This window comes from Rhincodon typus, chromosome 25 (assembly GCF_021869965.1).
Source record: "Rhincodon typus isolate 14 chromosome 25, sRhiTyp1.1, whole genome shotgun sequence".
Classification (NCBI taxonomy): Eukaryota; Metazoa; Chordata; class Chondrichthyes; order Orectolobiformes; family Rhincodontidae; genus Rhincodon; species Rhincodon typus.
In genome coordinates, this window is record NC_063356.1 from 16,799,347 (window position 1) to 16,805,757 (window position 6,411).

A 6,411-nucleotide genomic window follows, 5' to 3' on the forward strand; every position below is an offset into this window, starting at 1 on the left:
CTTGGCCTGTTGTGTTCATCCAGCTCTACACCTTGTTATCTCAGATTCTCCAGCATCTGTCGTTCCTACTATCTCCCTCTAAACCCTTCCTATTCATATCCAGATGACTTTTATATGATTAATGATATGTCATAAGCAACTCTGTAGACCAAGGGTGTCAGAGAACATATGCATATTTCACAATCAAAAATTCTCACTCTTGAGTAGGAATGTGTGTCTTGCCCTCAAAGTTCTTCAAAATGCCAAAGAGGTTAAACAACAAAAAATTAAGAACTCCTTTGAACAGGAGTACCTGGAATGAATGAATACAGAGTAGAGAATATCCTTTACTGTCACGTGTACTCAAGAACAGGAGTGCAGTGAAAAGTTTACAATGTCACCTCTCATGGCACCATCTTGGGTACAAAGGACCTCGGTACGAACCTTAGATACAAAAAGGAATAAAACAACAAAAAGAAGTTGCATTACCTTACAGAGATTCATAGTATAAGTTAGAAATAAGACCTAAAGTTAAAAGGAGGGATGAACATTACAGTCAGATAAACATTACATTGGAGAAGCTCAACACAGGGGCTTCCACACATGGTCTGACCAGCCCCACAAGCCACTGACCACCCCCAGTCCAACAACCATCATCGTTCTGCTCCAGCTCGCAGCCGCTCCAGCTCTCAGCAACTCTGCACTGATCCAGGCCTCCTGGCTGCTCTGTTGCCTTATGAAGATAGGTTAGATAGTCTAGACTCATTTTCCCTAAACAACATTAGTGAACCAAATGGACTTTCCTGACAATCAGCAATGATTTCATGATTGTCATTAGACCCTTAATTCCAGATGTTTTTGTGGAATTCAAATTCATGGCAGATGATGGGATTTGAACCCAACTACCCAGGGTATTAGCTGAGTTTTCTGGATTAGTACTCTAGTGATAATACCTCTAGGCCATTGTCTCTCCATTAGGGGGGATGGGGTGAGTTAATGATAGTGTATAAGATCCTGAATGAATGGGTGTCAGAACCAGTATACTATGCTTCTATTGCCATTCTCAGACACATGGACTCAGTATACCATCATAGAGAAGGAAACTGTCTTGCTTCATGGGCTTGCAATAGATTTTCAGACCACATCCTTGGCCTGACAGTACTCAAACAGATAGATCACAAACCTCTAATCTACATGCTATTTGATAGAGTTGGAAAGAATGCTTCCCCACATACAGAGATTCTGATTCTGCCTTATGAGGTTTACCTCAGATGATACATGTATAAGGAAAACTACAGCTAATAGTGGATCTGCTGTCCACAGCAATAGCTGACATCCTTATCAGACATGATGAGGAGTTTTTTTTTAATGAATTTAAGTTATATGCTCAGGCCACAGCAGCACAGGGACCACAAAACCAAAATGGATTTAAACAATTGCAACAGGGACGAAAGAGAGACCAAGAATATGTCACTGTTCATTAGCATTGTGTTAAAGGTTGGTCAGACCAAAGGTCCAATGGATTGGCTACAAAAAACTATTTTGGGCAACATCGGCATTTCCTAATAGTAGGCAACTTACTGGTGTTTGATAAAAGGCTGGTAGTTCAAGCGTCATTGCAACAGGATATCTGGACAAGATGGTCAAGGGATACTTGGAGTTGACAATGTGGCAAGACAGAATTTGGTCAAAGGTGTGGTTGCTGGAATCTTGAAAGGGTTTAGCCAACAGTGAACTTTCTGCTTTCACAGGCCTGAGCGGTGTAGTCACTGATACCTTTCTCTCTGGCCACCACACCATGGGAAGTACAAACAGGAATAGATATATTCATTTTTGATGGGAAGTATCAACTTATTTTTGTTGATTATTTTAAAAGGTGGATAGAGGTAAGAAAATAGTTACTTAGTGCCACTACTTGTGTAGTTTTCAAGGTACTGCATGAAATGTTTGAAGTGCACAGAATTTCCAATGTAGTCAATTTGAACAAATGACCACAGTTTGAGTGCTTCAGCCAATCTGCAACCAATTCTGGGTTTGAACACATTGCAAGCTTGCTGGGGTACCCATATAAACTGTGGAAGCCAAGCATGGTGACAATTTTTGACCTTAGTTCCTCCATCCTGCATTGTGGAGGTTTTTTTGTACCGATTCCAAAGGGGAGTAAAATCCATAAAACTCCACAGAACTAACTAACATACAAATTAGAGTGCAAAGGCATAGAGGTTTTTAAACAGTGAACAGTGAGCTGTTATTTTGTGCATGAATCGCTGAAGGTGGGATTGCAGATGCAGCAGGTGATTAAAAAGGCAAATGGAATCTTGTCTGCCATTGCTCAAGGGATGGAGTTTAAAAACAGGGAGGCTATGCTGCAGCTGTATAGGGTCCTGGTGAGGCCACACCTGGAGTACTGTGTGCAGTTTTGGTCTCCTTACTTGAGAAGAGATATACTAGCACTGGAGGGGGTGCAGAGGAGATTCACTCAGTTGATTCCAGAGTTGAGAGGGTTGGATTTTGAGGAGAGACTGAGTAGACTTGGCTTATACTCATTGGAATTCAGAAGAATGAGGGGAAATCTTATAGAAACATATAAGATTATGAAGGGAATAGATAAAGTGGAGGCAGGGAGGTTGTTTCCGCTGGCAGATGAAACTAGGACTAGAGGGCATCGCCTCAAAATAAAGGGAAGCAGATGTAGGACTGAGGTCAGGAGGAACTTCTTCACCCAAAGGGTTGTGAATCTGTGGAATTCCCTGCCCAGTGAAGTGGTTGAAGCTACCTCACTGAATATTTTTAAGGCAAGGCTAGATAAATTTTTGAACAGTAAAGGAATTAAGGGTTATGGTGAGTGGGCGGGTAAGTGGAGCTGAGTCTCAAAGATCAGCCATGATCTTATTAAATGGCGGGGCAGGCTCGAGGGGCCAGATGGCCTACTCCTGCTCCTAGTTCTTATGTTCTTATGTTCTTATTATTAACCCTTTGAAATTGACCACAACGTTATGGTTTAGCGCAAGTGCAGATTAATGAAGTTGTGCCCTTTAATTCATTGTCCTGTGGATTACATACCCAGAGATAGCAAGCAGTATAATCAATTGATCTCTCATTAACCTTTCTTCCTCCGCTTCCTTTTGCTGTTTGAAACCACATAATAGTTACATCCTTAATCTATGAAATGCATGTGTGTTTAACAGTGAGTTGCATAATAAATACAGCTGAACAATTGATTTGGTCTGAAAAAATTAAGTTACATTTGTGAAATGTTGTTATATGCTAATGACTAGACTTTTTAAAAAAATAATTATTTTTTATCAAGTTTTTTCTTCATGATATTTCAACTTCTATGTTGACCTTTTACATTTTGGTTATGTCCCAAACTTTATTTCGCCCTCTGTAAAAATTTTAAAAGTGATTTGACTATTAACGTTTTCCTTTCCTGGTTGGCGTTCTGTGAGAATGTTCTTTTTACTGTGATTGATTGTTTACATTGTTTGATGGCATTATTGCGGCTCTCAGCTGGGAATTTCCTTTCAGCTACAGTACCATCAATTGAGCGTTCATTGAGAAAGTTAAAATTGTTGCTACAGAGGTTGTATCAGCTAGTACTGTTGGGTGCACTTCCTTCACTTTTTGCTTGACTGGTAACTGTAGAATCCAAACACCAACAAAAGGCAATGACGATTACAATTGCAAAACAAATATATAACAAAGAAACCTCACATAGTTCTCTAAGATTTCACTTTGTGTCTTCTACTATGTCCCTGTTCTCAGATGATTTGCATTGTCATTAAAAGCACAATGGTACTCTGAACTTTGGAGTCTGCTGTTTATGATCAGATCAAATAACACATTGTAAAAACAGAATCAAATAGCAGATTACAGACAATACATTTTATTTCTCTCCAAAGAGCTAAAATAAGACATTGCTGCCCCATCTTAATTCATCTGCTGATGAAAATCTTATCTACTCAATATTCCAACGCCTTCCTTTCACCTTACACTCTCCAGTAACAGCCCCCATTTATAGTCATAGAGTCTTAGAGATATACCAGCATGGAAATAGACACCTCAATCCAACTCATCCATGCTGACCAAATCCTAAATTAATCTTGTCTCATTTGCCAGCATTTGGCCCATATCCCACTGAACCCTTGCTATTCATATACCCATCCAGACGCCTTTTAAATGTTGTAACTGTACCAGTCTCCACCACTTCCTCTGGGAACTCATTCCATACATGCACCACCCTCTGTGTGAGAAAGTTGCCCTTTAGGTCCCTTTTAAATTGTTCCCCTCTCACCTTAAACCTATGCCCTCTAGTTTCGGATTCTCCCACCCTGGGGAAGAGACCTTGTGTGTTTACCCTATCCATGCTCCTTATGATTTTATAAACCTTTATAAGGTCACCGTTCAGTCTCCAACACTCCAGGGAAAATAGCCCCAGTCTTTCTGAACCCTTTCAAGTTTCACAACATCCTTCCTATAGCAGGGAGACCAGAATTGCACACAGTATTCCAATAGTGGCCTAAGCAATGTCCTGTACAGCTGAAACATGATCTCCCAACTCCTTTACTCCATGCACTGACCAATAAAGGCAAGCATACCAAATGCCTTCTTCACTATTCTATCTACCTGTGACTCCACTTTCAAGGAACTATGAACAAATCATATCTTTCTGATCATCCACTATTCTTAAAACTCACTGATCAGCATTGGTTCTTGTCCTGGCATCCTCTCTAATTGAAAATTCTCATTCCCATTTTCAATTATCTCCAGGTCTGCCCCTCACCACCTCTTTATCACAGTCCTTCCTCCATTCCTGCAATATTTCTCCACTTCTTCACTCTGGCTTCTTATGAGTGCCTGATTTTCATTTCTTTACCATTGGAGGCTGTGCCTTCAGTTGACTATGCCTTATGATCTGGAATTCTCTCCCTATAACCCTTAAGGACTCCCCACGTTCTCTTTGCCATTAAGGCAGACATTAAAAATTAGGTTTTGGACCATGCTTTTGGTTACGCATTCTGATATCTTCTTACATGATTAATAACAATACTGTGAGGCACCTTGGGGTGTTTTGCTATGTTAAATATACTGTACCACATAAATGCAATCAGTGGATGTTCAAAGGTTTAGGGAAATACATTTGAAGCATTGGTGGTGAATGGTGGCAGAACTCTGTATGAATTGATGGCAAGCGATTACAAGGTAAACGAGCAGTGGCACATGAATTGGAAACGAAAACAATTTTCTGCTCTTTACTACGCTAAGGATGGATGTATAAAACTTTAGTTACACCACATTTGAAGTGCTGTGTGCAGTTCCAGGTCACAAAGTGAGAGTAGGCAAGTTTAGAGTTAACAAATCATCTCTGTCTTGCCTCCAAAACCTGTTAGCATGTCCTTTCATTTGGCTTTAACATTTACCTACAAGGGTATCTTATCCTTACTTGAAAAATTATAGTCTCACTCATATTGCTACTCTACCCCTCTGTCTTTTATGAAAGGAAAGAGCTCTGCATTTCTGACAAGAGATTCCAATCAGGCCTCCTTCAAAGATACATTCTGACAGGTCTATTGTTGGGCAGAACTGTTGGCAAAAGGAAAATGACACCATTTTTCTCAGCAGTAGCTGCTGTCTTCTGGAATTTAAAAGTCCAGATTCTCATGCAGTGACATTGACAGCTGCTGTCAAACAGGAAGTACATCAGGTAAGGATGAAGTTAATGTGCTGAGAAGGTGGTGGTGGTGGTGGGGTGGGGGAGGTGGGGGTGTAGGAAAGTAGAGTGCCTGCTGTGTAGACTGACATCTTGCTAGGGGTAGGGTGCCAGCGGTAAAATTCCTGTTCAGTAGAATGCCAAGTGGATAGGGGATAAGTTGCCAAGAGGTAGAATGCCAGGTGAGTAGGGTGCCAGGTTATAAGGAGGCCAGCTGTGTAATGCAGTGTTAAGGATATATCGGAATGAATGTGAGAAAATGGTTCTGATGGTAATGGGGAGCTGGTGGGTATCAGATCAGAGAAAGCTGTGAGGTCCAGCTTTGGGCGAGGGGTGGGGTGTTCTCAGATCAGGTCCTGGAGGGAGGAAGGTCTGATCCAGAGTGAGTGCTGGGGAATGAAATGCGGGTTAGATCCAGACTGGGGGATGGAGGATCAGATTTGGACCTGGGAAGGGGCTAGGATTCAGATGAGGTGAAGGTGATCAGGTCTGGAGTGGGATAGCAGTGTCCGGTCTGCAGTGGGTTGGGGTGCAGGGATGTCTAGTTCCAGGGTGTCATGTCAGGGGTCTGGTGGCTGTAAGTAGTCTGAGGGAAGATGTAGTTGGGGGGGAGTTTTATGTAAGTATGGTGTCAGTTGAATGGTTACTCAGGAGTGAGACTGTGTATTTAACAACTTTTCCTGAGCAATAGTTCTTAATTTCACCAGAACCCTTCAAATTTA